The sequence below is a fragment of the Anopheles coluzzii genome, chromosome 3 (assembly GCF_943734685.1).
Source record: "Anopheles coluzzii chromosome 3, AcolN3, whole genome shotgun sequence".
Taxonomy (NCBI): domain Eukaryota; kingdom Metazoa; phylum Arthropoda; class Insecta; order Diptera; family Culicidae; genus Anopheles; species Anopheles coluzzii.
In genome coordinates, this window is record NC_064671.1 from 47,866,910 (window position 1) to 47,888,840 (window position 21,931).

The window sequence follows — 21,931 nt, forward strand, 5'->3', positions numbered from 1 at the left end:
TTCATAAATCCTTCGCTAAAAGACGCCTATACCAAGCGAAACAGAACCAACGTCGACTAGACGTGGCGCATGCATTCATCTGCACCGAATGGCTACGTGCCATTTACAATTTAACTAGCCCACTATCCATGTACCACAGTTGTCCATTTCATATACGACTGAATGGTTCCCATCTCAGACCGTTCAAAGCGGATCCATTGACTTCTAAGGCTGTGTTCTTTGAGATCAGAACTCTCCTCCATGCGGACAGGGTATGCCACAGGGACAGGGGAAATGCCGAGTTACATAAAGTACGGTTCACTAGTGTCGTGCCACCATAACGGCACAAGATTTGCGGGTGAGTAAAATTGCTAGTTTTGGTTGAATTTTTCCTGAGGAATACCTATGGTGACTTTGCGGGCTATATAAGACAGGAAAAAAACCTCTTCCTACCAACCAGGAGCTTACAATTCAATGCTAGAGACAGTAACTATCGAAGCGCATTTTCAGCGTTCCAAGACAGCAGAAGGTGGAACAGCACGACAGCATTGTTTCCCGTTCACCAAGCAAACCTACACCGTGCATAGCGTTAAGTGCAAATTTCCTTGGGAATGTCTCTTGAAGATGTTGGCTCTCATTGTTACACCCGCCCATACAAACCACCGATATCGACCCTCCGAGGTATTCAGGAAATGAACTGTAACTATGCAACCGTGAACCAAATTTATCTTTCATGAATGAGAAGAGATATTTGCTTTATGAGCGTGATTACTCACGGATGAGTGGACAAATAATGAATAGTCTTACCACTGGTCAATGGTCACCGGAGGAAGTCCCCCAACGTGCGCTTCATACACATGCAGGACAAGTAATCTATTTTATTGTTCTTAAATTGATTTATGTACCATGCAGCGGATTTTGCAAACTTCATTCAGGTTTTGATTGCACGTTAGTAACACCATTACACTGAACGTTCTCATATTGTGTCTTGTCTTGCGCCATGAAATATGCACCCGAAACAAATCGATCTTTACCACCAGCTCCAGATATCAAGTTCTGAAATGCAGTTGATTTAAGCTTTAATATGTTGTACGTCGCTAGCTCCGCTGGTAATAGAAACATACATCAATATCTGCATCTTAGCTGACGCAAGAGATGAATTGAATCTGCGAGCAACAACTCTTGATCGATTGCTCGAGCCGCCTTATGGAATATTAAAACACTAGCAAATCCTTCAATCTGCAAAACTCTTGAGCAGACGGATGAAACAGTGGAGCCAGGCGGCCGGTTTGAGAAAACAAACGGTACAAAGCAAAGGTTTTACAAGCTTCCGAACCATCTTCCCCGATGCTTCAAGGCAATATTGCCCTTTTCATTCGATATCGATCCTAACCGCAGCTACTGATCAGCGGTAAGAAATCTCACAAACCATGGTAAGCGCGTCAAGCACAAACTGAGCGAGGAAATTATGTCATGCACAAATAACGATAAATTTCAATAAAGATAATCCGGATTATCGGTAAAGCAAAATGTTTTCGTAAACAGCTTCTTCCGCAATCGCTCACGGATACATCCATGTAACAACAACAGCAACAGCCACACAACCAGCCTTCATGTTCTTCAGAGCATGCTTCTTTATCATGCTCGTTGCTACAATTGCGGCTTCTTGCGGTAAGGCGGAAAGGCTCAGCCCAACAATGTTTTCTCGTGAAATACTAATATCATATACGCTGCTTATACGTCAAGACAGGGATTTCCTTCAAGCATCAGTCGAGCTTCAGCGTCAGCCCCAAACCGAACCGTGCTAAAGTACGATTAGCTTTGTATGGCATACCTTGTAGCTCACACTCGTCACTGAGCCAATCAGATCCACATGTCAATACGCATCCATTCCCCATTCACGAAGACACCTCTACTTATCGGGTAGGATAGTAACCGATTTGCAGGTATTGATGAATTTACCCAACACTGCAGCATCGTCTTGCCAAGTGTACAAGGACGGCGGTTTTTGTTTTTTGTTTTCCTGAATTTCGTTCCACCGAGAAGTGTGTACCTTGGAACGGTCCTTCTCGGATCGATTTTCTGATAACCCTCGTTTTGCTAATCGCCAATTCCCCAGCAAATGTACGATTCGATAGAATGTATCGCTGGTTTCTGGTTTTGCAATCGGATTATGGTTGCGGATTATGCTTTTTCGTATCAGATTCACACCTGAATGGTTTATGCTCACCATGGAAAGCACTTAACTTGATGCAAATTGCATCACCCGTTCATAGGAGACCCGGAATTATGTTATCATTTTAATGGAATGCTTTCATGTGTGGTGTTTTTCAATGCTTCTCTCTTTTCAATTGTAGATGCGGTTTTATAGCTCTTAATATGTCATTGTTGTTTACCTTAATCTTAATTCCGAAACAACTTTATCTGGTATCATGTGCTATAGTTTAATAACAGTTTGTTTTAGCTATCTTGGGAGTGACTATCGTTTGAAAAAGCTTATTTTTGTGTTTTACCAAAGGCAGTGAATATAAGAAACATTGGATAGGTATCGAACCTAGTCTACGAACCAAACACACTTCGTAGTGAAAGGAGTCGGTGTCCATAAAAATCTCAACAAAAGATTAACTTTAATAGCATCACCTTTGATTCGTTTGCGATACAACATTTTCATCCATTCACTCTTATATTGTTGCGATGATGAAAGCATTGCTAACAATCATAACCAAAGTTTTTTTCATGCTAGTTATTTAAAGAAAAACATGTGTCGAACTGATTAGATGTCAAATTATCGAACCATCTTTGACAAATTAAACGCCTGGCACGTTGCATTCACCAACGACACCAGATCCTACAATCGATGGTAAATCATTTTAACATAATTGCCACGTTATTTCGCACATTGCGGTGTTTAATTTTTCCCACAACAGAACACATTTTCCTCCACAATAGGCCGCAATACAACGAATGACATACCGCATAATTCCCAAAACATCGTCCCTCACCGACCCTGCTACCTGTACCACATGTGCTTTTCCCTCGCTGGCGTGTGATCTTTGGAATACGCTGTACAGAGTTTCATTCTCTTCTTCAGCACGTCTTGGAGGAAAATCTGAAGGTTCTTCATTCTCTTACTGCTTGTAAGCCACACACAGATACGCACAAACACATACTCATACACATTGACATGTTTCACGACATAAATGTGAATGCTTGGTTTGGATTTCCATCTCTGCTTGGTTGGCGTTCACGCCGTTGCCCGTAGGGACCAGTAGCTTTGGAGTTTCAATTTAACCTCCAAAGCCTCTATCGTTCATCGGGGTCGGAAACGATGGAAGTTTTGTGCTTTAAGAACATCCTTTCCACCTTTCTGCTCAGAGTACGACGCTGCGCTTCTTTATGGCTTAGTTGTGTGCTACACGGTGGTTGTGCACATTCTCGCTTTGAATCGGTAGCCGTTTTTTATACACAACACTCTCTGCAGTGTTCTTCTTAAACGCGCGCGCATTTCTGAGGAAAAAGCGATAAATAATACAGTTACTGACGTTTATCTTTCTACTTCCCCGTCAGGGAATTGCTCCCGACGTGAGGGGAGCCGGTTTATGTTTGAGCATTTTTACTTCATTCCAATGACACCAGCCGAGCGGACCTTCATGTTGGTCGGATGCGTTCAAGATGCTGGTTTACTCGAAAAAAAAGGGACAACAGACCCTGTGCCTCCCGACTCTCTCAACGAATACAGAATAAAAATACGCATCCTTAATCCCTTGAATGCTGACGTTTGCTACTCACGCTGATGCTTGCCTTGTTCGTTCTTGTAGTCTAAATTCCATCAATAAGCACTGTACCACACTTGAAGGTACCGTTTTTGTCCGTTCTAACACAACAAGAGCAAACAGGAAGGACAATAACAAACGGAGCCTCTAGACAGGAGCAGTAATCACGCAAACGGAAGATGGAAGAGGCTCTTGAGGACAAATCAAAAGCCAACGCCTGTTCTTAGAAGGCAAGACGAGCGCTGCCAGTGAAAGGAGTGGCGGTGTACCTGGTAGCTTTTCACCGCCCAGGCATGACGGACCAAAGTGTATTTGGGAGCGAGGCTCACATTAGCTGGATGAAAACCCGTGTGATTCTAAAGGACAACAAGCACCCGGCAGATCCATGTATACAAAAGGCATGTCTTCCCCCAAAAACAAGGCCGACCGAAAGGTAGGGTGGTGGTTGCTTTCGGTGAAAATTTTACGCAAAAAGGTCATTCTTCTGCCACTGCCGCTGGTTCTGTTTTGTTTGACACATTCCACGGTACTCGAAGCCCGTACTGGAGCAGGCGCACTGACACGCGGGAGCAACTTCACACAGGAGCAGGCGGTGGCTGTGCGGGTGACGCAGAATGATGACGTTTGGGTTCGGGGTCTCCGCATCGAGCCACCGGAGACCAAGAACCAGAGAGCTAACCAGACAGGATTGGCCGATGGGTATGATTGCTTTCCCTGGGTAAAAAACGGATGCCGCAAAAGGTAATTGGTGAGATACGTTCTCGGCATATTTGCTTTATTTTCTTATTTCCCCAAGCTTGAATACGGAACGAGCGAATGATTCCATGCGCCAGTCTTGTATTCACTTCGAAATACTAGGAGGGTGGACGCTTGCGAATCAAGACGATTTTCGCCACCTCGAGCTTTTCCCTAGCCTGAGGACTGTTGCCGTTGCCTTTTGTGCAGATTTTATGCAAATGATTTTTAAGTTAGTGTTTATTTCTAGCTTTCGTTCAAATAACAATGAGTATCCCCGTGCTGTGATGAAAAGGGTGCTAAATGCTTTTGAATAAAAATACTACTGCTTTTTCAACCTTGAAGTCAAATGCAAACGCTCAAACGCAGAAAGATTTAAAATGCCGTACATAAGAATTGAAAGGAATGAAAAAAATCCATTAAGACATGCAGCGAACATCATTGATAGCACACGGAGAGCCGTAAAGGTTTCGTTAACAAAGCCATCTGTCCTTCGCACTCAACGTTGCGAATAACGCAATTTTCCATAAGGTACATAAAATGCACGCGATAATATCATTCCACAGAACTCCCACGGGACACAGAATTGCCATCAAATCTTTCGCACCTGATGAAATACGCAGAATACGGTAAAAAAAAATGTCATGATTCTGAAGATAGCAGAAAGTTGAAGTATATTTTCCCCCTGCCAAAAAAACCGGCTGTATGTCTCTTTTTTGCTGTCTCGCAAATGAAACTGATGACATCTGAAGTGCCCGGCACTGTTTAGGTGCGATAGTCATGTGTTGCCATGTCTCGGCACCTTCCTAACCAATCCATGCCAAGACAGCGTGCATCTCCCGATTGAGAAAAGCATCTCACGTAGGCTCAAGAAGCACTCCACTTGTAACCGTCAAGACGGAACGCGGCGGACGGAAAGCGTAACGAAGATTCTGTTGCTTTTTAATTTTCTTCAAACATTGCATAATCAAAGGTGACAGGAAATCGTTTTTTTCTGTCTCTCGTCTGGTGCTCTCGCTTTCTCTATCTTTCTCTTGCTGTATACGTTGTATCGCCATTTCCCCATCGCCCAAGATTACACCTTCAGTGTTCTGCAATATAGATAGATCACCAGTGGTGTACCCTGCTAGAGAAGCTATTATTTTTTCCACGCTCTATATGTCTCCGCCTTGGACCTGACAGTAGACAAGCGTAGGTACAGTGTCATTGCCAACTGTTTGTAGAATCGACATAAAAAAGCACCCCACGACGGCGTCAGAAGAGGAGGTGTTTTGCCTTCACCACACACCACCAACAGGCAACAAGCAGCAGTGCCATCGGCATCTCGGCACAGTTCCCAAAGACCAGAAACATAGAATCCGGGGACAGGTGAATGTAGAAGAAAAACATACGCCACTTCTGGGAAAACACCGAGAATGGGAGTTAAATTTATGCCACTCGACTCTGCTTCCCATCGTGCGCCTGGCAAACATTTAAAGCACTCGCACACTCGCGCGCGCCCACTTGAACGAAGTTCATGCGGAAAGCGTAATGCTTGCGTTTAATGCTCGAAGAAATATTTTCCCAGAACATTTCACCTCATCTGCAACGCTTGCCTAATTCTGTTTTCTGGATATTGAACGACGTATCCAGATGAAGTATGAAGGCAGGAGGTGCGTTTGTTAGCTTTAAATAAAGAAAATCAATTTACGATTTGTTCACCAACACCAATATTGACGCGTTCTTCGTATTTTTTTTAAACTCTCAGCCTGACATAGATACGGCGGGAGCTGCCTATAAACGGAGGAAACAAACTTTGTCGATGGTAGGACGAAACAAGAAATTATACCGAATACACCCAACTAGAACTTCTGTTTGGTTTCAGCAATGTGATTCATCTTACGTCTGCACAATGTACAGCATTAGAAAGTGGATAAAAAGTAATTCCGTGTTTGTTTGTCTATCAACTTATTTCATGTTCTGCATAAGCTGTAATTAATATGCAATCAATATTTTAATGTTCCATCCAGTGCGCAAAATAATTGAACTAGGTATATTATAACCTTCGTTCCAATAGGTGCAAAGTAATTGAAGAAAACTGTGTTACTGATTTTGCCTGGAAAGCGTATTACTCGTTTCGGTTACAACTATTAGGCGCTTATTCCTTTTCTCGATTCCTTCTTCAACCTTCCCCATTGATATACGTCATTGGCCACTCAGTCTCCTCTCAACCATTTCCTCGAAGGAAATGGATGGTTCAATATTAAATACAGCTCTATAAACCGGTACACCGATATGCGATACATCGTACGAAGCAAGGCACTTCAATAGCTTCCTGCCTTCCGCCGAAGAGTTGAGCGATGCTGCTTCCTGGAATGACAATTTTTGATTGGGTTGGGCATGATGTGCCATTTGTGGATGATGGACAGGTATAAATTACGAGCCAACTCAGGTATTCTTAATGTTATTCTCTAGCAACTTCTTCCTTGACCCCAATCGAAACGAGAGGAAAACGTCCGGATGAGCGAATTTCGCAAATAAAATTTCAAACACATCACAATCAAAATCTGCCGGTACCGAGCGAATAACGGCTTCTTCGTCGAAATCATCAATTCAGAAAGATGCGGTTGGTTTTTATATCCAAACGTAAACATAGAACAGGGCTATGTGTTTAATGCAGTGATGTAAAACGTTAGTACTATTCAATAAACCTGAGGCACCTTTTGTATGAGCACTGTATGAGCAGTAAAAACACGGCAGTCACTCCACCAAAAGGGCTAGATCATATTAACTGTCACATTGCATTTACCATCATTGCGAAAAGATGCCGGCACCAACATATACAGAATGCTCCCATTTCCAGAGCTACCTACTTCCTTCTACGTACACATTTCACGATGTTCCATTGTAAGCGTTACTGCCACCATTGCCAATCTTATCAAAAATAACCGCCCACATCGGTATCATCATCATCATCAGAATCGTCATCTTTGAACAACATAAACATCCATCTCGATTAGTGTTTGAACAATTCCAGGTAACCGACTGTAGAGAAGTGAACGAGAATTCAGGTGCTACGTGCTTGTTGAATTGCCGAGATTGTGAGCTTTTCAACTTCGAAGAAATGACATCATGGCTGGTGGAGCATACGCACTGGGAGATGTACATGCATGTTGGAAGTTTTGGACATGCTCAAACGATTCCACAAGTGCTGCTACTCCTTGAAAGCCAACCCGACCAAAAGAGGACTGGTCTGATGAACTTGCCGTTGCCATAGTAGCGTAGTTGACGAATTTCGTCACCAACAGTCAGCTATGATAAGCTGGCTTGAATTTCTAAGAATAAATTCAGCTCACCCTGGCAGAAATGACTGTAAAAGTGTTCGTTTTTCACAGTCAACATGATTTGTGAACCAAAAAAAAGCCACACGGTGTTGGTCTCGGTAGCTTGAAGTGAAGTGTGTTTTTTGTGCTTTTGTGAAAATGCACCGAAACCAAGCCATTTGAAAATTGTAAATCCTTTTCGCAAGCTAAGCCCAGCTTGGACGGGTCAGTTGCTGTGGAGACTGGAATGCTCTCTTCAATCATTGCGCGTACCAAACCCCATTGTTCTTTAGGTAATTGAGCACCGCAGGGTTAGGTCCATCAGCGAAATACGTTTTTCTATTCGCGTAGCATGGAAGTATATGAGAAAACTCGTACCATTGCTATTTTACCTTGTTTATTTTTGGTTTTGTTTTTATGGATACTATTATGACCTATCGCGATGGTATACAGCGTAACAGAGCTTTTTTGTAGTTCATAACCAATGCGAAACACCATGTCACTATCTTTACGTACGGGCTTTTGTTACAACGGTAATGCACACATCCTCATCGACAAGATTGGAAAACTGTTATTACCTTACCGTTCTACAAAGTCACCTCCTTCCCTTCCCCACATCCACCGTACTCCTAGCTGTTCTCTTTTGAAACAGGCTGTGAGCAATTGTTTCGTTTAGATTTTTTGTATCCGTTTCCAGTCCTATGCCTTTAAGCGTTATCCGACGCTGAACAATTCTCGACAAAGCAGCAACACGTTGACTTGACTAGGGATCATTGCAACTTTGGTGTACACCCGCGTGGATGACAATCGCATGCAACATTCCTAATACTGCTACCCGCTGGGACAACAATGTGTCACTATGTGTGCTTTTCCCGGAATTTCTTTCAGCGATATCTCTGGTGCATAAACCCTAACCTCAACTACGCAACTGTATCTCCTTCGCAGCTTGTGAAATATACTGAAACATTGCAAAAACTTAGTCCAACTTAGCGGGATAGCATTTTTTCTACAGATCCAATTATTCCAACGGGTCAGCATTGGTTGGCATTCGGGCATTTTCATTTATCCTACCGGTACGTTCACAAAAACACATTGTACAACTACACACTGACACGCACATCAACTTCACAAATTCACGAGTGCTGCTTACAAATGGGTTAATACCAACGGAATTTCCTTTCCTATTGGCAACTGTGTAGATCCGAAACCAAATAGTGGAAAATCAAGCGAAGGTTTCAGGTTTCCTAACCACAACTATGATGACTGCACTAGCAGAAGTATGCACAATCAACCTACTTTTCAAACACATTGCAACATCCGCAGCGCTCATAGAGCGTAATTCTTCTTCTCTTACTCAAACGTGTGTAAGGCTCATCACCGGCGATATCACAGGCGATGCTGCATGCTGTAGGAACAAATCTTCACTTTGAAACTTTCATACCGACAGCATAAAAAATGCGTCAAAATCATCATCACACAGGGAACGGTCGGGCAGCACATAAATGAGTGAAACAAAAAAACTCACACACAGGCGGTTTCAATTGGATCGGAAACAAAATTCACAGTCCAAAACCACCAATCTAAGTTTCAGCCAACCGACATCACTTCAGTTTCGCGCGTACGGTGTGGATGATTTCACGTAGGGTTTTGTTATTCCTTTTGCTGAATGAAACAATTCCAGCCACGAAAGGGACAGCACAAGTGCAACGCAAAACAGCGGGTCTTTAACTGGGAGAAAAAAAAACACTCACACACACACACATACACACACACACACACTCACACATATGTGTCACACCTACACCAACAAAAAATGAAGCCAATACACTATCTGCACGCAACGTGTTTCATGTATGGTCGGGCCGAATATTGCGTGTGCCGAGGTCGATTCTTTTCGCGAACCGACGTTTGGAGCGTGTTACACACAGGCTAGGATGGTGCTTACGGTATGCCTAGCGCGCGATCACTGAGAGTCATCGGCCTTCTCCTGCATGCAGGATGCGTCCGAAGTCGTGACGGTGGTTACCATACAGGTGATTTTGGTTGGTCGGGTCCACTTCGTTACCCGCATGGGTGCCAGCCAGCACCAGGAACTCAGCACAAATGAATTCCCACTCATCAGAGAGTGTAAACTAGCCCGTTTCGTTTGGTATTGTTTTTGGAATAACAGTTTTCTAGCGCTGCTTCATATGCCCAGGCCTTCAAATGTTTTGGATGCACATCTCGAATCGATCGAACTATTATGATTCATCATGGAGGCGCCTGGTGCTTCAATTACCTTTGCAAGGCAACATTATGGAAAGGATTTTTTTTCTTTCCTTGCTTTATTGTGCGTAAAAGTGGATCAAAAGCAAAATGGTTGTGCTATACATTTTTAATCATTCAGAGAATTATCTACTTTTGATGTGCAGATCGCTCCCCGCCTCCCTCTCCATATATATCCTCTATCTATCCTCGCTCTGCCCTTTAGCATGGAGACTGTACTTCGGATGAATTTTTAAAGCGTTTCTAAATTGAAACCTAACAAAATCAATCGCATTTTTCCGTCGCAAAACTTTTCCTCGTGCGTTTTGTTCTTATGCCGAGCACAAAATGATGAGAGAAATTTCACTGCTTTCGGTAAGCAAACTTTTGAACAAGTTTACATCGGTCTCCCGTACTAACTACTGCTGGCCGTAATGCTAATTGCTAATGCTTCCATCCCATCATCTCCACAGTCAAACAAATCATATCATCTGGATGAAATATTTCTTCTTAATCAACGCGATACAGCATCATCATTACGTTCCTCGTGCTTCCAATACTGTCTGCAAGCTTCATCTTGCAGCGCGGCCTATATAAGCACCGAACGACCAAAATACCATATAATGGCGAGTATTCGAAGCATGGTGGTGGTGTTTTGGTATGCCTTCTGATCCCTACACTTCGCTCCTCGGACTCTCCATCGACCCGGTGCTAATTGAAAACTTTCACATTGAATTATTTAAAATATATTCTCGGGCCGGACAGAATGTAGACGTCACGAAGCTTGGTAACGGCAGCCATGGGGCATGCACGTTACCGCATCCATGCTGCCTCATCCATGGATGGTGAAATATTTCTCTTCTCTCATTCTCTCTCTCTCTCTTTGTCTCTCTCTCTCTCTGTCTCTCTCTCTCCCTCTATTTCTCTCGCTTTCCGGCCGTTGCATGACAAAATGTTGACGAGATCTCAGGCACTCATCAAATAAGTCCATTCCAGCCTCAGTGTCCTGTTGAGTGACGTAAAATTCATCCATCTGTGTGGAGAAGCATGCGCATACGAACATCCTGGGAACGAATATCACCATCAAAACGAGCCGGTCGCTTTGCACGACCAACGAGCTCGGCTCAGGACTCGACCTCATTCGGTCATGAGCACCCTTCAGGTTTTTTCACGCGATGCTTCCTTCCATAAGCAGACGGATCGGCTGAACGCTCCCGCGTTCAAGCATTTCTGTGACAACCGTGAGAATATGCCTCAGCTACTAGCGTCGATTGCTACGAGCTGTCAGTCTTATCGCCACAATCACGATGACAGGAGCCATGTGCGTAACCAAGGCTGCCTCGCGTTCGTACAAAATACGCGCAACTGTTTCTTTCGAAAGCTTGCGTCCCAGTGTTAGCAGACAGGACAGGTTCGTCAGGTCGTTCGCGCGGGACCGTTTCAGTTTCTGGTGTGTGGTTATGGTAAATAGATTGAAATAGCTTCAAAAACTTTCTAGTTTTTTCACGTTCAATATGTAAAATCAAGCAAAAAAGTGAAGTTGTGTGATACATTTTTATGCTATTCTAAACACATGTGGATTATTCTTTAAAAACAACTATTGTAATAATTGGTCTGTATAAACAATAAAGCGAGCGAGTTTCTTTCAACGAAACTAAACAAATTGTTTCTACATCAACGCTAGTTTACACTGCCAAACCTATGAAGAGCGAGCATTCTTTTGGGAGGAGAAACAGCGGCAAAATACTACCGTATACTAAATTTACTCTTACCTCGCTCAATTTTTCTCGGATACTTTTTGTATCAGTTTCCGTGGATGAGTGTTTCTTTGCGAATTGTTTCAGTGTTGGATAAAACATAGTTACAAAACTTTACACGCGGCAACTAGTGTTCAAAAATAATGTTAATAACAGTGGGAAAATAACTACATTGTGAAAGTGAACTGAAAAAAAATCATATAAGGTTCAACAGCAAGTGTATCAACAGCAAAACAGAGCGCACATTGTTCATTTGTTCATTGATTTAATAACTCGTACGCCGTAAAGGCGTACCGAGAGGAAACTAATTGTAAAACGATAGCTGATAATTGCTAAAATTTGACCCCCTGTACACTGTAACAAGAAGCGGCTATCTAGCTATATTACTTAATAATAAGTCTCGTAAGCCTGTATAACCTAGCATGAGTGCTTATTAATCGTTAAATAGAAGAAGAAGGCTGTGTACTGTACATTTTATACATGGACTATTACTGTGATTCATTATAGAATATAAGAAGATCCACACAAACTGCATAGCATTAATATACTTCAGCAATTTAGCCCAAATTGACTCACGATAATATTACAGCTTTATTCGTTTGTTGACAGCATGAATAGGGTCAGTGTTGCTGTTGTTGGTGTTGATGTATTTCTAATTACCTGGCCAGTTCAAGATACAAGACACTTGACCTAAACGTTTCACTCTTTCTGTGACATCCAAATCAACAATATGGAATTTTCTGCGAGGCATCTGCCCGAATCACACCATTCTCTCGGTACATTTCGTACAATACCTCGTTGACGCCGAAAGTATCGAATGTCAGCCTAGCAGCAGCGTAAGCATTTGCATGCCAGTAGGGCACCCGAGAAAAGACAATTGATACGTGATTGAAAGGCTAAGTGATAAGAGTTTGATTTTTAATTGAAATTCCAACACTCGTCAATCCAACGACAACTGCCATTTGATGAGCAAAGTGAAAAGCAACACGATCCAATGAAAGAACTGACGTATGGGGGGTGGGGGGCTTGATGCAACAACAGCGACGACATAAGTGTACTGGTGGTCAGAAGGGTAACGCTTCACGACGTGAAAGAGACCCGTGCATTTGGCTTTTTGTGCATACTAGTCCAACAAGCTCCAAATAGATGTTCTATGACATGGCCTACGAACATAATTGTGTGCCAGTCCCGTTTGCTGACGAATGATAGAGAAGCACACCTACCATGGACAGGAGGCTGAGAACGAAAGAGAGCAATAACAACGAGAAAGAACCAACCTAGAATAAAAAAACGAGTAAGCAAAAACACCGAAGCACTCATACAACAGCATATACGTTCTTGCGACCAGACAGCGTATGGTGCTATCAAGGCAGGTGGCTGACATTTGAGGTGTTGCTGCTGTTGTTTGTCTGGACGGGAGTTTGACGCGTTCGAAAATCAGTTGAACACCAGCTGAATCAATGCTGGGATTCTCCTGCTGCAGGAGAATTTCCCATGTATCAACAGCAAGACAGAGTGCACATTGTAAAACGATGCATTGCAACGATGAAGGTTGCCATGTGAATGTTTTGTTTGCGTAGCAATCTTCCCGTTCACCAGACCATAAAGTGTTAGCCCTTAGAACAGTGCAATTGCTTAACAGAATCGTTTTAATACTGTTTTAATATTTTTGAGATGTTATATGTAACATCAAACACAAAATTCGGTAAGTAATGTATTTCAGTAATATATTTAAAAGGCACGGCACAATTGTATTTTTTTTCTTTTTTTATTCAAACACACCTGAGATATTTTTAAAAACTAAACATTATTTTTAACTAAAATGAAAAAACAAAAAAAGAACTGTTTAAGCGTCTGTATTTCATCATTTGTCATATAACATTAGAATGAACTTGTTTTTTTCTTTCTCTCAGTACTATTCGTCTATCCCTGTATCTTCCTTATATAAAAACACACTACCACATAATGTGATGAATATTTATAAAAGCTCCGTTCCATACAGACATCAGACAAAAGTTCCACTTAGAATATACAGATGTCCACACAATTTAATTCAATTGTAGTGTATTATTCTAAAAATATTTTTCTTTATCTGTATTCATGCCATCAAACCTGTGACTTGGTTGGCCAGAAGTAAAAAAAAACTACCCCCCATTAAAGGAAATTTGCTTGTTAATTGAAACTACTTCGCCTTTCGTTCAACTCCCGCTCCATCTATTCTCTCACCACGCAACTCGACTAATGTCTTGAGCTAAAATTAGAGTCAAAGGACTCGATACTACCCCCCACATACTACTTTTTGATGCCCAACAGGACCATACACTCGCTTTGTTGTTGTTACCCTGCACGGGTCGAAGCTCATAAAACGCACCTAAGCTCGTACGGTCACCACAGGCACTCGAGCAGCCACAGTTCTGTTTTCCGGTACCCGCATCTACAGATCGCCTAGCATGCACATTCATCATTTTTCTCCGTTATTATGCCCTGCTTCGCTTAGTATACGTCCTCGTTTGCCTCATTTATCTCACAACATACTGCTTTCCCGGCCCGGTGACTTCTGCTTTTACCACACTTTGAAGCCGCCAACCATACAAGTCGTGCGGTACTAGGCGTCTCCATTGCATTCAGGTAGTCGTCTGTGGTGCACCTTTAACGTACGGAATGATGGCAATACATTTTTTTTGCTGTACCATTGCAACTTCACAGGTTCGCAGCACTATAAAAGAGGGAGGTTTTTCACTTCTTTCTGGCGATTCCTATCTCTTCTTACCTTAGGCAAGGGACACATGGTTGCCCTACCATGCCATCGCTCCTGTCGATGGCTTTTCGTGTGTATTCTCAAAGAACCCACGTTTTTGCCTCACTAACTTGGTGCATATGCGAATGCTTGTTCTCATTTGTTGTGCCGGTGTTTGTTCACTTTTATTGCTCGGTCCACCTATTGTCTAGGTTCAGTTTACTGTTTGGCTATCCTCCTGTCACCGTTGCCTTCCATTCGTTCGTCATATTTATTCCACGAATTTCCCTTGCGTATTATCCAAACAGCTCTATGGTCCACCTTTGAATTATATCGAGCTTTTATATCCCCATCAAGACGCCTCAGGCAGTTCAAAAAGCACCATACTACGTCTGCTAGGATACCAGTTTCGGTAATATTCCATTGTTTTGCATGAATCGAAATGTTCGCTCCGACACCGAGCAGCTCAGCAGCCTTGCCATCATAGCGTCGAGCTATGGATACCAAACAGACCACTGGTCCTATTGTCTGCATCTTTCCCAACCGGTGTAGTATACGAGTAGAGAATGATTGGACATATTTTCCTGCGGCAACTAAAAAATCTAATTAATTTGGCCGTTGCATCTCAATAAAGCTACCATACCATCGGAATCGTCGGAAACGCTGCGTTACACAATAGAGTGAAATGCATTTTGTATAGATTTTTTAAACCGTACACTCCTGTATAATTCAGTGATAGTACAATACTATATAATATACGTAATATAGAAGTATGATATGTTTCTGTAAAGCCAATCGATTTATAATAGAACAAATAATTTGTTTAATTCTACTAATTCTTATATCATGTTTACCACAATATCTGAGTTTTAACTTGTATTTACGTTGAATTACTATGCATTTACGTGTTTTAGGACTCTATAGTTTTTGTTCTTCAAATAGCAATTTGCTCTTCAAATAGCAAAATTTATCAATTGAAAGGTAGTAAAATAACAAACCATTGCTTCATTTATTAATTAACTTTTTTGAATATTTGTTCAGTAACATGATATAAAAACAAACAGCATATTGAACATTGAAATAATATACAACATTATGTACAGCATCATTGGAGTTTTTTTTCTATTTAACGCCTATACAGGCTTTTCTCGTACGACGAAACTGTAAGACGCTACCGCCTCCAAAATTTGGAAATTAATCATTTGATTTGATTTGATTTAGCACTAACGAACCAATGTGACACTTCAAATTCTTCACCGATGTGACATATGCTTCATAAGCTGTCTCGATATTTCAAATAAATATACGTTTAACACTAGTGCCATCTCTATAATAAATCGCTTACTACTTTGACACAAACAAGAAACTGCTACACTTCCTTTATGTTTTCCTCCTCAAATTCTAACGTGCAATATTTTGAATGTAAATAAAGCATATAAAATGACTAGCTGACCCGTAAACCTTAATGATGTCCAAAACACTAAAATAGTCCATATTTGATCTTTGCTTTGTTACTAGAGATATTTGTATTTAACTTTAACTTACAGCAATTGAGATACGATACGTTTCAGTTATACAGCCAGTTAGGCCGTTCTTACGACAATAAAGAAAAAAAGGTTCTAAGATAATAAAGATAAATAAGTGATAGCTTCTCTAGAATAACATCTTTTCTATTAAAAACATCAATTTTTCCGTTGTATCATTCTACCAATATATTATGGTTCGGATCTTATATCTGTAATATTTAGTGCTTATAGTGATTGTAGAAACCTGAATAACTGTAAAAACAGGGTGGCAACATAGAAGTCATAATAGTACTCAAGTCCCCCTTTATCGTATTTATGAGTAAATTTTGACCAATTGTCTTGTTTACTATTTTTTCGAAATAAATATTGCTAAATTTTAGTTCAGCTCTCAACAATATTGACATTGATACATATAACAGGCGTTATCAGATCTCAGCTGTCAGATTATGAAAACGCACGATGGTCACAATATATTTTTTCGGACGAAAGCTGCATGCTGTAATTTGACAAGTAATTTGACAGAAGAAATACACTTAATTTTAAAATTGTAACACTAGTTTTCCAGGAACCAATTAGTCACTGAAAGCTAAGCCCACAAGTGGGTACAGGCAGGCCTTGACCGACATCGGTTGTTGAGCCAAAGAAGAAGAAGAACTAACCAGCTTTTTAAAGATAGCATAGTTTACTACAACCAATATTGATTCTTTCGCCACTTTTAGTACGTTTATCAAAGTGTATTTGTCTGTTTTAGTACAAGAAAAACATTTAAACTCCTTCTACAAAGGAAAACATAATTTCGCCACACTAATTTGTGTTTGTTTTTGAGCGTCAATAATTCAAAAGGACAAATTCTTTAGGGATTGCACTAGTTACCAATGGTATTATATTATTTGGCAGATGATGAATCATCAAAACTCATTCTATACTACAATTTCTCAGCAAAACCAATCTGAGAGCATGCAATATTACTACCAAAAAGGTTTGCAAGTGATTACCCTGGCAAGAGCAACTATCAGCTTAACAAAAACAGCGAGTATACAACATAAATAAAGGACGAACCACATTAGCAAATGTATCTCCATTACCCACACCATAGCTTAAGAGATTTTCATAGCTCTCTTTCCTATGCACTAACTGCCCTACCCATCCTTGGTTCCTTGTACAATGTTTTACCAGCGAAAGGCAAAGCTTTTGTATTGAAACATCAGCACCGAGCACTACCAACTTTGCTTGAGGCTGTAAAGTTTTGCTCCCCAACGTGTCGCAGGCAACCTGACAATGCTGCTAAAGCTCAAACTACTGGGATTTCACTCACATGTACCTCAATTTTGCCAATGGTGATGATAAATGTTTCAGTTTTAGAACATAAACAAGTTTTAAGACATTAAACACACTTTCCAAATGTTTTTGAGAAAAGTCAACACAAGGAAGATTACACATGTCCCATGAAGTGTATGATATGTAATATATGTAAAAAATATCAAATTATGTATGACCATTATTATTTCAAACTAATTGAATTTGGTACATTGTTTGTAGCGTTTATTCACATACGGTTGCGACTGGCGCCATTCAATTGTGATCCATACACACTTCTTCACACACAACATGTTTTGCTATAAACCAAACTGCGTAGCAGCACCAAAATTTGCAAACTTTAAAACCAATTTTAGAAACGTCCGTTCAACACCATCTGTTACGGCTAAGAATCATTAACTCGTATGGCATCCAATTTTCTAAATGAGTATACTCTTCAGTTCATTTCATACGCCTCGCAGCCGCGTAGCCCCATGACGTATTATTGAGCGAGTCGAAGGCGAGCACATGATCCAAATTGCTAAGTACCCGCATCCTACTGTTGACTTCCGATGTTCTGAAACATTGAAATCTAACTTCCTATCATTTCACTTCAACCGCACATCCAAATTCATTTTCTGGCACACCTGCGTACGAACCGAATTATTCCATTCCCATCATCCACACCATCCGTCGACACTGGGAAACCGTGGGGTAGCATTTGCAATCATACAGCTGAATAGGACGCTAAAAGTGAAACAGTTTTCACTGCACTCTACTGACGGCAGCGCGATATCAGCACCCATTAGGTGTCGACTAAATCGACTTCCGTGACTGGAATGTGATTATTTTTGGGAATCATAAACCATACCAACGGGCCCGATCATTGCACACCTGTCACCGAGAACGAGCATAGCACATAGACTGTGATTTGTCCGGTAAAATCTACGTGTAGCTATTGCGTCGGCCCAATGATTTCTATCACTTCTACAAGAAAGGTTTGGAAACTAACGTTGGTTCGCCTAATTTAAAACAATTTTATGACTAGCAGCTTTCCTTCTAAAAGGGTTCACATCGTTTGTGAAGTAAATGAAGTGAATAATTCTGAACTGCAATACGGAGCACTTCCAGTTTGCAAAAGATGGACGAAGCGTTTGGATTCTCATGCACGTGCAGCTTGCTCACACGATTGGTACCAAAAGAGCACGACTCACTAAAGCTCAGCCAGCACTGAAACGTATATGAGAAGTAGACGTGCGTTTTTCAGGGAAAACGGTATTAATGCTTATTGCACCTGTATGAAAGTGTGTTGCCGCTTGTTCTTCTGAGTCTCGTACGTGTGCGATACACTATTGTCGGTAGTCGGATAATAATCTTTTCTTCAAATAATCGTCGCATTGCCTTGCCAGCAATATACTGATTTAGGAAACGATGGGGTAATATGGCCAACGCATGCTTGCAATTTTTCATACAATCTTATAGTAATAAGCATTTATTGCAGCATTTAATTAAACTGTTTTGGGTTTTATTTGTTTTCAATTAATACATGTTTTAAACTGTGTTGTGTGATACTTGTGTGTTATAACGTTTTGTTTCCTCAGAATAATTCACTAATACATGAGCTGCGATTGAAATTACCCTACGATTGCTGAAATAATCTAGGGTCGATCTCGTGATACAATCGTCAGTTCGTACGACTTAATAACATGCCCGTCATGGGTTCAAGCCCCAAATGGACCATTTTCCCATACATAGGACTGATTATGCTGCTATGATTTATAAAAAAGCCACTGAAAGCCAAGCCTACTAGTGTGGGTTATGCAGGCCTTGGCCGACTAAACACATACTGGGGCCCTTTCTGTTTGAAGTTCGTAGGCTGAAATTTCAGCCTGTCAGCTGTTTGCATTGTATAGCAGTTTTCGAGCAGCTATCTAAGTGAGTATAATATACAGGGAAGGTGTATGAATTTATAAGACTGATTTTTATCGCTTCTGCTTCTGAATGAAAATTTTAAGAATATTTTGGATATTCGTCAAGCTACCAGAAAGCCTGTTTGAGCGTCAAGTTTTCACCCGTCCTGTCAAAAAAGTGATGTTCAAAATTGGTTATAAAAAACATGCTATGAGACCATCTGGACTACATACAGTTTGATTCCAGATTCCACCACCTGATTTCTTTAATGCACCTTGGGATAAATGTAAACAACACCATGTTTTCGAGCAGGTACTCGAATCTAATTCTAGCTTTAAGGCTAGAATAATCTAGACTGAAAATTGCAGGCTAGTTTTTTGCATGGTTTTGTATGGAGTGTTTACATGATTTCAGCCTCCAACTGTCAAACTCCATACAAAAAACTAACTAGAATCGTGAAGGCCCCCACTGTTGGAAACTGTTGTAAGGTTTCCAACGGACTGTCAGCTGAGGCGATGTTTTGTGCATGCGCAAGCAGATAAAAAGGGAGAAAAACTGCGGAAACTGGTTCATTGCGATCAAAAATATATACGAACGAAGATACGAAGAAAATAAAGGAAAAAAACTATTTTTTTGGCGCACCTTAAGTGCTAGCTTAAAGAATTTACTTTGTTTTCTATTTTAGTTAGAGCGGCAGTTTCAAACACATACTACTGTTTAAATTGTTTGACATAAAAAGCGTACATGGTACATGTTTTTTAGCTGAACATGCAGCTTGAGCATGTTAACTTGTATAATACTTATGCTTAAAAAACGCGTTTTCTTTCACCTTAAATAATAAATACAAGATTAAAGAAAAATATCAATAATTCTTTATTTTATTTCATTGCATTTAACACTCACTTATTTCAATTGAAATGAAATTTTAAACAATGCATATAGAGAATAATGTGTAGTTAAACACAAACAAATGTGTTTAGGATGAAGATTCCACTTGGTCCGTTCAGTATTAGCAGTAAACCGCACTTAGTCACCAAAGAAAGCGAGTCTTGACAGTTAGCCTTAACTAGAGAGTTGTGGCAGTGATACAAGAAATTTTAAATGTTCTACACACTTGTACACTCCCTGTTTTGACATGTTTGTGTAACTTCATGTTTTGTTATCATAATCGGTACTTGTTTTGGTCTGTTTAGCAAATACTGTTTCACTTAACCGCAAAACGTGAGGTGCAACCAAACAATCAGGATTGGATATGGTAATTCACGCCTATTACTGATAGGATTTGTGACGGGATCTTGGAATGGAAGTTGAGAAGATTTATTTATTCGATAAATTGGATTTTTGGAGGAAGCGGAAATATATAAAGGAAAAAATAACAACAACTACATACAAGAATGCTGGTTACAACAACAATCGTTACTCTTTGCCATGGCTATACTCCGAAAATACGTTAATCGGATACGTCCCATATATAAGATTTTTACTTACTTTTGATGGCTAACTCGATAAGACAAACACTTGCGAAAAATTCATGCTCAGGTAATGGCTGTCTAATTTAAATTACCTGCAAGTAAAATAGAAAATAAGAGATATTAAGTACGCTTGGTTTTGTAAGCGCTAAGGTGTTTTTTCTAGTTCAAATTATTGTGATTACATTATAATATAGCAACATAATTATTACGCCCTTCGATTACCGCCAAGCCCTTCGGCCCATTTTAATATAGAAACCTAATCCAAGCTATTGAGTTCGTTAATGTTACCTTTTGCAGTAAAACAATTTGTTGTAAATTGAATTCCAACAGCTTATTGCCATTACCTACATATTTAGAACTAGTTTGAAGTGCTATAAAACCATCATTTAATTTCGTGTCTCGAGTGCATCACACGTAAATGCATGGAAGGAGTCGTGGACATAGCTTTTACCATCACTATGACCAACCACTATCGTACTGCTAATTTCAGGCACCATAACTACGCCGGTGTTATAACATATTTGAATTGCCAGGCGTCTCCTTTGCACAAATTAAACACGTTGGAAGTGCTCCTGAGGCGATACCTTCCCATCCAAACATTCGCAAAACGACCAAGCCGCACAGTCCTCCACTTCATGAAAACTTCAAAGGATCCCACGGCTTGAGTGCCACTAGTATGTATTAAGTTTTTACCGCCCCGTAGGTGGGCGGACCGACCATCGTCAAATTTGCTACGCCGTCGTTAAAAATATGATATGGAGTTAGAACTGTAGCACATCGTGCAAAGCGCAAGATATCCATTTTCTGCACACGGCACCAACACACATACCATTTTTATTACCACCCAATCTTTTTCGCGCAGCAACATGATGAAAGTACATTTTTTACATAATTCTGTAAACCAGCATACAACCAGTGTTCTGTTCAACGTCTAACTCGCCCACAACCACACATGCTGCCATCATTGCGATGGCGATCATTCTGGCCATCTGAGACAGTCACATTCACGCATTAAGTTTCAAAAGTAAACAAAAGAAGAAAAACCTTTTGCGCATACTGCAACATTTCCTTTGAGCAGCATTTTATCTCCCTATTTGTCTCCAGTTTCAGCACATTTGCTTGCTAGACTGTAAAATTGCGATGAAGATTTACCACTTCGTTCGTATTACCCGGCACGTTTCGTGCTTTCTTTTTAATTA

The 21,931-nt window shown here is 40.7% G+C and overlaps 1 protein-coding gene and 1 long non-coding RNA gene across 12 annotated transcripts in view; one reads left to right on the forward strand and one right to left on the reverse strand.

The window, feature by feature from the left end:
• LOC120959085 (tyrosine-protein phosphatase Lar) overlaps nucleotides 1–21,931 on the reverse strand; it is a 226,038-nt gene that overhangs the window by 126,528 nt on the left and 77,579 nt on the right. Inside the window, exon 1 of one of the 11 annotated variants that reach the window (XM_049610034.1) lies at nucleotides 9,592–9,951. The exons of 9 other annotated variants lie outside the window; for them this stretch is intronic. The gene's annotated coding sequence lies outside the window, so the exon portion shown is untranslated. Of the gene's footprint in view, nucleotides 1–9,572; nucleotides 9,952–21,931 lie in introns of those variants that run through there. One more of the 11 variants, XM_049610035.1, reaches the window with a different exon arrangement.
• LOC120959086 (uncharacterized) overlaps nucleotides 11,163–21,931 on the forward strand; it is a 40,587-nt gene continuing 29,818 nt past the window's right edge. The window contains exon 1 of the long non-coding RNA XR_005752127.2: nucleotides 11,163–13,495. This is a non-coding gene — a long non-coding RNA (uncharacterized LOC120959086). The remainder of the gene's footprint in view (nucleotides 13,496–21,931) is intronic.